The following is a 10,922-nucleotide window of genomic DNA, read 5'->3' on the forward strand; positions in this document are numbered from 1 at the left end:
CTGGAAATCTTATTTTATTAATTCCAAGTTCAAAATCTGTGCAAGAGAGTCATCAGAATCAAATTTTGTTTCAAAATTTTCATATATCAACAGCTTCTTCTTTTCTACAGTTTTTTCATTCATACACACATACATACATACATACATACATACATACATATATACATATATACATATATACTTCATACATACATACATACATACATACATACATACATATGTACATACGTACATACATACATACATACATACATACACACACACATACATACATACATACATACATACATACATACATACATATATACATATTTATAAACTGAAGAGGAAGCTAATGATATGATTGGTTTTCCTAAACCAAATAGTTTCCTAAAAAGGTAAAAGACATATTCTTGTTTACAAATGGAAGTGTGGTAAGAAGTGTGCTTCTCAACTACATGGTCCCAGGTTCAGCCCCACTGCATGGCACCTTGGGCAAGTGCCTTCCCTATAGCCTCAGGTCAATCAAAGTACAATCTGAGGACATGTACTGAGAGTAATAAAAATCAAACATCCAGTCAACATCATGATGTTTGGAGTGATCACTAGCGATGGCGACTTTATACCTCTATTCATCTTCTCACACGCCCTCAGACTCAACACGGAGGCCTACATCAAGTGCCTGGAGGAGGAAGTGCTGCCCTGAGTCAAGAAGGTGGCTGCTGGAAGACCTTGTGTCTGGCAACAGGACTCTGCACCTCGCCACATAAGCAGGAGACCCCTCAGTCATGGCTGTCAGACAATTTCTGCAACCACATCGCCCCTAACATCTGGCCACCTAACTCCCCAGACTGCAACCCCCTTGCTTATTATGTGTGGGGAGCAGTTGAGCGAGAGACCAAGAAAGCTCTTTGTAACACCAAAGATGAACTGAAGACACAGATTATGGCAGCATACACCAACTTAAACAAGGAGACCATTCAGAAGAGTTGCAGAAAATTCCAAAGTTATCCAGAGGCCGTGGTTGAAGCTAATGTCAATTTTACTGAATAAATTTACTCCTTAGTATTTCAAGATATTTTCATGTAATCTTGGTAAATATATCTGTTAAAATGATATGTTGGTATTATTTTCATTTTTGCGTAATTTAGACGACAGCTCATTCACTGCACCGTGTGTGTGTGTGTATATATAAATATTTTTTATTTATTTATTTAGTTGTGTCTGCGGAGAGTCATTCTGTTTTACTGCCTTATTATTTAACACACTCACCAGTAAAGTTTCCACTCATTTACTCATTTATTTTTCCCCAAAATTTTCGTTGTCTTGCAACATTTTCAATAGTCCAAACCCCCAAACCAAGTATATTTATTTATATATTGATCTAAGTTCACATGTATGTTGTAACCTGAATTTTTTGTCAGTGCATCATATGAATGTGAGTGAGTGTGTGTGCGTTTGTGTGTGTGTGCGTTTGTGTGTGTGTGTGTTGTGTGTGTGTGCCCGCATGTGTGCATGTTTGTATGTGCATGAATAGGTGTGTTTTTTTGCACTTTAATACAAGGTAAAGGTTCATAGGACAACCAAATGTATTGAAGCTTAATAGAGACAGAGAACAAAGAAAAATTAATAGTGATCAAACATTTAAATCTTAACAGTTGTTGCACAAATTTGCACATCTGCATGACAATAGTGTGGCTGAGTCATAGCGGGAACATTATTTTTTAATACAATGCAGAATTTGTTTTTACTGTTTATTAATTTTGTCTTTTTTTTTTACTTTATTTGGTTATTTATTTTTTGTTATGTTTCATTGATAAAAAATATGTTGAACACAAAGTTTTAGACATACCAATATATATATATATATATATATATATATACACACATATAAATATATACATATATACACACATACACAAGCATGCATAGACATAAACATATGTATGTACATAAATACATATATGTATATATGTATATAGTTATACATACATGTATATATATGTATGTATATATATGTATATATATATATATATATATATGTATATGTATATATACATATATGATCAAGCATGTGTGTGTGTCTGTGTGTGTGAGTATGTGTGTGTGTGCATGTGTATGGACAGAGAAAGAGAGTGAGAGAAAAAGTTAAACTATTGATGGAGTCACAAGTTCGCTTACACCCAACTTAGATTTTCTGCATGCATAAACACTAGAATGCATGCATGATACACACGCATGTGTGATATACTCACACACACACAGACATAGTCTCATGCAAGCATCCTCGTACACATGCACCCAAGCACACGACACGCACATGAGATAATATCATATGAATAATTTGCTTTCCCATATATATTTTCTATATTCAGGTGTTAAATTATGAAACATAGTAGAGCAGGTGAGAACTATTTGTCATTGTTTTTTCATGGGTCATAATAACAATTTACTGTACCCTGGCTGTCACGAAAGCAACCAAGTAAATGAAAGGTATCAACATGTCTAGCAGAGCATATGTAATTGAAATAAAGACTTTATGGCTACAATCACATCCTAATATTTAAAGTGTTATGCTAATAGAGGAGTGAAAATGGTGTGATTATAGCAGATAGTAAGGGGACAGAATGTACTTGTTGTTGTTGTTGTTGTTGCAGATGGTGATGGTAAGAGTATAGGAAGTAGTGGAAGTTGTTGTAGTTGAGGTAATGCTGTTGCTGTTGCTGTTGTTGTTAGTGATGATGACAATTGTCTGGGTGTTGATAAACCTGTTTATTAACATTATCTTCTTCCATCTCCTTCTTGTTTTTCCCTTATTATTACTTTAAAGGGCTGTGAGCTGGCAGAATCATTAGCATGCTTGACAAAATACTCAGTGGCGTCTTGTCCAGCTTTATATTCTGAGTTCAAATTGCACTGAGGTCAGCTTTGCCTTTCATCCTTTTAGGATTTATGAAGTACAAGTTAAGCACTGAGGTTAATGTAATTGACAAGTTCCTCTCCCTCAAAAATGCAGCTCTTGTGCCTATAGTACAAAGGATTATCTTAAATGGTGTTAAGCTGGCAGCATTGTTACTGCTTTGGACGAAATGCATAGTGACTCGGTCTCTTTATGTTTTAAATTAAAATGCAACAGAGATCAACTTTGCCTTTCATTCTTTCAGGATTGATAAAATGAAAACCAGTTGTGCACTGGGGTGAATGTAGCTGGTTTTACCCTCCCCACAAAAATTTGAGGCTCCTTGCCTAAATTAGCAGGAATTATATTTTTTTTAAGAGTCAATAAAAAATCAGAATTGTAGGGGCAACAGACAATATGTCTTGTAGCATTTTTTCACACTATTTACGTTCAAGGTTTAAAATCTCACTGAAATCGATTTTGTCTTTCATTCTTCAATAAATAAAGTACCAGTCAAGTCTTAGGGTCAATGCTGTTGATTTATATACCACCCCTAAAACTGCTGGCCTTATGCCTAAATCAGAAACACTAGTTACTATTACCATCATTATTTTCGTTTCCCCACCTTGTCCCATTTTATGTAAAACTTCACACTGTTCACTGTTCTTGCAATGTCCATTAGATTTTATAGCATTCGACAAATTATTTCGCCCCTTCATTTCTGATTCTTTATGTTCTGAATCTGAATTTCACCAAAGTCAACTTCATCTTTCATCTCTTCAGGAGTGTATAAAAATAAGTACAAGCACAGAGGTCAGTTTAAACAACTAACAAGCCCATTTCCCTAAATCTCAGGCCTTAAAATTATCGTCATCCTCCTCCTCCTCCTCATCATCATTTAACGTCTGTTTTCCATGCTGGCATGAGTTGGACAGTTTGGTTGAAAACTGATAAGCTGGGGAGCTGCACCAAGGTTCCAGTCTGATTTGGCATAGTTTCTATGACTGGATGCCCTTCCTAATGCCAAAACAACCATTAGCACTTACCCCGAAGCTTCCACCTCCTGTTGGTTGATGAAGTGTCACAAATACAGGAAGCAAGCCATAGATTGGAACAGGTAATAATCAGAGGAAGATATTCTTCTACAATTCGAATGTGTATAAGTAGTGGTTATGCAAGGGCCAGCTTCTGGAATCTGTCACCATTGAACACAAGGTGATGCTCTGCATCTGGTGGAATTATGAGGGGATAATTAACTGCAAGTTCATTCTAGGTGGTCGAACCATCAATGTTAACCTATACTCCAAACAGCTGGAAGAGATGTATGCCATTTTGTGGCAAGAAGACCCAACATTGGTTAATGAAAGCAAGCTCAAATGACCCAGAATAAACTCCAGGGATTTGAAGGAATCAAACTGATGCCACACCCAGTATACAGTCCACACCTAGCTCCCTCGGTTTATTACTTGTTCTAATCCATAGCTCATTTCCTGCGCTCACAACACTTCATCCCACAAGAGGAGGTGAAAGCTTCAGCGAAGGAATTCTTTACTTTGAAGGACAAGAACTGGTATCAGCATATTAAAGAACTTGTAAAATAATGTCTTCAGACAGTGTGATTTCAGACAGGCCTCTACTTTGAATGCTAGGCTGCTTTTATTGTAACTTGACAAATAAAGCCAATAAGTTTCCAAAGTATTGCAAAACTTTTGACTCAACACAATATTTTAGCAACAGCTCACTTGAAAAAATTTCTAATTTACCTTGACAGCTGTGTTATACAAGTATCAAGAATTTCTAATTATGATTCTTTGCAGATATAAACATAATAATTCATTGTTATTACACACCAGCTCTATATATCAATTAAATTATACACCTGCAATAAAGTTGTAGTATATTGTCAACTTAATGTGACAATATACTACAACTTTATCGCTCCACTACTGCTTAAATCTCTCTGAGAGATTTAGAAATATTATATTTCTAATACACCTGCAATAGTTTACATAAACTGTTGAAATCAAATCAGTTGTAAGTCCAACGAGATGAATTAATTACCTTTACAAAATTCTGTTTATTTTCCTACACTTTAACTATGATCTTACATATTATAAACAGATGCATGGCCTAGTGGTTAGGATGTTGTACTCACAATCATGAGATTATGGGTTCAATTCCTAGACCGGGTGGTACGTAGTGTTCTTGAGCAAAATACTTCATCTCACATTTCTCAGCAATCACTTTAACACCTGACGTGTGGTATACTGTGCACCTGTTCAGGCAAAGTTGATTTGACGGAGGGAGTGAACGAATGTACAAACACATACATTTGATAACTATAAACAAATCATTTGTGCAGGCCCTTCAGCAAAAAGGCTGAACACTCATACATCATCTTTGGCAGGAGAGTCCGCATCATAAACAGACAGAGTTAATTACTAAACTTTTCCTTGTTACACATAGATGAATAATATGTTGGTTGTTGACTCCAGTGGAAGTGATATCTCTAAAGATATCGGAATTCATATACTTAAAACATTTATTATTATTCTTTTTTTTTTTTTTGCTGTTATTGAAGATAGTAAAGAGTGATTTAAGGGAATTTGGCTGCTTTATCATCGAGGGCAAGCAACTACACATAGGCTCTGACAATGGTACGTGGGACAAACAAACAAATTGTTTACTTATTTAGTACTTATATACAGTGAAGTACAACTGAATTACTATGAAACATCTTTTTGGTGGGGCAAGAGTCCTACTTATTGGTTTAAGATTTTGGCACAAATTTGTGCAGGGGATAAGTCGATTATATTGACCCCAGTACTCAATTAGTACTTATTTTCTAGACACCAAAAGAATGAAAGGCAAAGTTGACCTCAGAGGAATTTGAACCCAGAATGTTAAGATGGTTGAATTGCTGCTAAGGAATTTGCCTGGCATGCTAGCAATTCTTTTCTACTCCAGGCACAAGGCCCGAAATTTTTGGGGAGGGGACCAGTCGATTAGATCAACCCCAGTATGCAACTAGTATTTAATTTATCGACCCCAATAGGCAAAGTCAACCTCGGCAGAATTTGAACTCAGAACATAAAGACAGACAAAATACCGCTAGGCATTTTTCCCGGCATGCTAACGTTTCTGCCAGCTCGCCATCTTGGCATGCTAACAATTCTGCCAGCTCAATGTCTGAAGTCTTTCTATTTATTGACATCCAGTTCTATTCTATATTAAACTTTGCTTGACATTTTGATCTTTGATGGAGATTGTATCTATAAGGTATTGGTCTTGTAGATAACTATTCCCTTCCCACATATTGACATTCATGATTCATATAATGTCAGTCTTCCCAGTCTCTCCACCATATTTCTAAATATTTCAGTTAATGAAAAGCTATCTCATACTTGAGAAGACCTGTCCATCTCAGTAAAAATCATGTCCCACCAAGACTTACCCAACAATTTATCTTTTAACACCTGTCCATCCACCAATCTTCTTACTGCAGTACTATTCACTCGGGTGTTGTAAATAATGGCTTCAAATTTTGGCACAAGGCCAGCAATTTCAGAGGAGGGATAAGTTGATTACAACAACCCCGGTTTTCAACTGGTATTTATTTTGTAAACCCTGAAAGTACGAAAAGCAAAGTTGAACTCGGTGGAATTTGAATTGAGAATGTAAGGACAGACAAAATGCCACTAAGCATATTACTAACAGTTTTTCCAGCTTGCCACTTTAACCTTTTCATTACTGTATTTATTTTAAGATGCTCTGTGTTTCTTTCAATTACTTTAAATATAACAAAGAATTTAATTCAAAACTTATGAAGACAAGACATTTGTACTCAGAGCCAGAACCGGTTTCAGCCGGGTTGGTAACAAAAGGGTTAAGGTGCTGTAAATAATGCCATTTATTCCCTGCACTTCCCATTGAATCCCTACTACTGTCACTTATCACCTCTTCCACCTTGACTTACCTCTATTTCCTTCACTTCACTCTACACCCCCAAACTGATAATCAATGGGTCTACCTCAATCCCTTATCTCTAATCATCTTTCACACTATTTCCCTTCTAGTGCACTTACCTACCCCTTCAAGTCCTCTATACCTGTTCTCTTTCTTATATTCAGCTTATACCTTGAAGGTGTGTCTCTCTCTCTTCTGCTTTCCTGCTGGGAAGGTCTTGCGTTTACCTCTTTAGCAAGAGACCTGTTCCTATCCTTTTAACATACTTTCACCTCCTTCAATACTATACCCCATTCAGTTAAGGGGTCCTGTCCTGCAAGTATATGGTAACATGTGCTGATGCCATGAAAAGAGCACCAAGTACATGCTGTAAAAGGGTTGGCATTCAAAAGGGCATCCAAGTGTAGAAACATGCCAAAGTAGACATTGGAGTTCAATACAGTCTTCTGGCTGGTCAGTTCCTGTCAGACAGTCCAGCATGGAAAAAGACACGTTAAATGAAGATAAAGATAAAGACAAAGATGATAATGATGAATGATAAGAATCTTTCTGAAATATATTTGTTATTTATTAAGTTTTGTTATAAGTTTGTATCTTAAAGAAACGAAGGTAACATTAGTTTTGTTTAGATGAATTAAATGTCAGTCAAAAATTCGGCATTTTATATGAATGGTTTAACTTGAGAATTTAGCTTGCAAACTGAGAGACATACCTTATTATGTTTTTATCATCAATTTAGGAATCAAATTTCTGTGACTATATACTTTAGTTGCACTTGGTTACATTATAGAATTAACAGGAGAGGTCTGCTATAGTTTTAGTTTCAGATTCTAATACATCATATATAATCAATATTCTTGGTATTTATTACATTACTGCATACAATGTTACCGAAATACAAGACTATTTAGAGCAAACAAAATAGCTGTAACTTGCCAAGAAAATAAATGAAAAGTTTCTCATAAAATTCTTAATTACAGCCCAATTATAAATAATTGAATTTGATAAATTTATATATTCATTAATTTCAAGTGATGACAGTAGGTAAAATAAAATTTCAATATTAATAAGTTATAGATTTAATGCTGTTAGAATGTTCATGTTATTATATTACTACAGTTATATAATCTCCTAAAATGATTTCTTTGACCATATAATAGTAGCATATGACTGGTTTGAAATGTGATAAAGTAACAATGAATATTATTATTATTATTACTATCATTATTATTATTGATAAGGCAGCAAGCTGGCAGAATCATTAGCACACCAGGTGAAATGCTTAGCGTTATTTCTTCTGCTGCTACAGGTCAACTTTGCCTTTCATCCTTTTGGGATCAGTAGATTAAGTACCAGTTCCATACTGGAGTTGGTCTAATTAAGTGGCCCCCTCTTCAAAATGTTCAGGCCTTGTGCCCAGAGAAGAAAAGATTATTAATAAAGTAGTGAGCTGGCAGAATCATTAGCATACCAGGTGAAAAGCATAGTGGTATTTCGTCTGCAGCTATGGTCTGAGTTCAAATTCCACTGAGGTCAACTTTGCCTTTCACCCTTTTGAGGTAAATGAAATAAGTACCAGTCACGTACTGGGGTCGATGTAATCGACTATCCTTCTTCCCTCAAAATTTTCAAGGCCTTGTGCCTAGAGAAGAAATAATTATTATCATTATTATTATTAATAAGGTGGTGAGCTGGCAGAATCGTTAGCACACCAGGTGAAATTTTTAGCAGTATTTCGTCTGCCGCTATATTCTAAGTTCAAATTCTGCTGAGGTCAACTTTGCCGTTCATCCTTTCAGGGTCAATGAATTAAATATTGGGGTTGATGTGACTAACTGTCCCTCCTCTCCACAAAATCTAGGCCTTGTGCCTATAGTACAAAGGATTATTATTATCATTATTATTACTAATTAGGCAGCAAGCTGGTAGAATAGTTAGCATGCCAGGCAAAATGCTTAGTGTTATTTCATCTGTCTTTACGTTCTGAGTTCAAATTCTGCTGAGGTCAGCTTTGCCTTTCATTCTTACAAGATTGATGAAATAAGTGCCAGTTGAGTATTGTGGCCGATGGAATCGACTTGCTCCCTTCCTTGAAACTGCTGGCTTTGTGCCAAAATCTGAAATCATTATAATTTTTATTATCATTATTCACCAGCACCAGCACCAGCACCACCTTCATCATCATCATCATCATTTTAATGCTGTAGATGCAAGGCAACAGAGGTGACACACCCTGGTTAATGCTTTTGTGGAGGCCACATTTTTGGGTCTGCTGTATAAGCCTATATAAGGTCAGTGAATGGGGGCAGCAGCATGGGGAAGGTTCAGGAACTTTCCTGAACAGCACACAGTCTAGCCGTGCCACTGTTTTAATGTCCTCTTTTCCATATTCACATTTTGTACGTTAAATTCCCTCACAGGTCAGTGGTAAACCTTGGGTTATAATAAAAAGAGCCACTTTACAAGCCACAGTGTTTGTTCAAAACAGTTGGTATTATGTTCTGCTGTATGTATTGATTCCAAAGCCAGTAAACAGAGAGATTTCATAATTAATGTGTTTCAAATGATTTGCTTTCCTTTATTTATTTATACAGCCATTTATTATTTAACACAATTATTTTGTTGTTTTTTATATTGAATACGTACCTCTGCGGTTGGCCAGGGATTACTCAATGGAAAGAAATATGTATTTTATAAGTTTCATCAGCTTAACAATATAAAAATAAAACTACCAGTGATAGCACAGATTGATGACAAATATATTACAATCATGGGGAGAGACATCAGTAAGTATTTTACATTATAGAATTGGTGATGATGGAGATTATGGTGGTTAAAGAATCAACAATGATATCATCAATGCAGGATGGAATGGAGCAGGAGTCAGATGTATGGATGATTGAATTTTCATGATTTATCATTGTCATGATTTTTAAGCCACTTCCTTTTTGTCCTCCTCATCATCATCCTTGTTGTCACTATGCTCTTCTTTTACTTCCTCCTCCCTCTCCTCCTTCACCTCCTCCTCCTTCAACTCGTTGCCGTCACCATTTATCATCGTCATCCATATCACAGTCCCCCATTTATCATTGCAGTCCTTATTATCATCACCATCATTGTCATCATTATCATCATCATCATCATCATCATCATCATCATCATCATCATCATCTCACCAGCACTATCAGCATCATTGCCATTATCATCATGTTGTCCTCACTGTCACCATCATTGTCTTCATCGTCATCTTCATCGTCATTGTTATCATCATATTCATCATCATCCTCATATTCATTGTCCTCATCATCATTATCATTATCATTATCATTATCATCATCATCATTGTTATCATAGAACAAAATTGAAGACATTATCAAAATTGTTATCATATTCATTTCTAACAAAGGTGCAAGTTCCGAAATCCAGGTGAGCAGAGGGAGAAATGGCGATTATATTCTCATTGACCCAGGAGAGATAAAGTTGACCTTGGTGGGGTTTGATCTAAAATTGAAGTGACTCAGGACAAATACTGTGAAGCATCCTCTCTGATGTTCCAATAACTCAACTGACCGACTGTCCTTTAAATTTTTCACACCATGAAACAGTTTTATAAATATCTATGAAGTTAGGTATCTAAAGTTAGGTATATAAATAGCAATAAGAATATTAAAAATTTCTTCAAGTTTCACTAATGCTCCTCTTCTAAGTGGACACCTTACTTGTCACTGAGGTTTCGTGACATGAAGCAAAGCAGGCCTTGCTGTCCACTCAAGAAAACATATAACAAAGGATCCACAAACACTCGAGTAAACTGAATCTTTTACTTGTTCCATTTGCCAAAAGGGTTTCAAGGCATTAGCAGGCCCTCAAGAGACACATTTTAGAACATGATTACTACTTTATTTTACTGGACCCTCATTTGTCATTCACAAAAAGAGAATCCATCATTATAAATGTGTGTGTGTGTGCGCATGCATATATATGTATATATATACATGCACATACATATATATATATATACATATACATATATATACACATACATATATATATATATATATATATATATATATATATA

The 10,922-nt window shown here is 35.7% G+C and overlaps 1 protein-coding gene across 4 annotated transcripts in view; it reads right to left on the bottom strand.

The window, feature by feature from the left end:
- LOC106874176 (protocadherin-11 X-linked) overlaps positions 1-10,922 on the bottom strand; it is a 105,502-nt gene that overhangs the window by 49,176 nt on the left and 45,404 nt on the right. The window contains exon 1 of one of the 4 annotated variants that reach the window (XM_052973123.1): positions 6,333-6,554. The exons of the other annotated variants lie outside the window; for them this stretch is intronic. The gene's annotated coding sequence lies outside the window, so the exon portion shown is untranslated. Of the gene's footprint in view, positions 1-6,332; positions 6,555-10,922 lie in introns of those variants that run through there. 4 annotated transcript variants of the gene reach the window in all.

The sequence above is a fragment of the Octopus bimaculoides genome, chromosome 14 (assembly GCF_001194135.2).
Source record: "Octopus bimaculoides isolate UCB-OBI-ISO-001 chromosome 14, ASM119413v2, whole genome shotgun sequence".
In the NCBI taxonomy this organism is placed as follows: domain Eukaryota; kingdom Metazoa; phylum Mollusca; class Cephalopoda; order Octopoda; family Octopodidae; genus Octopus; species Octopus bimaculoides.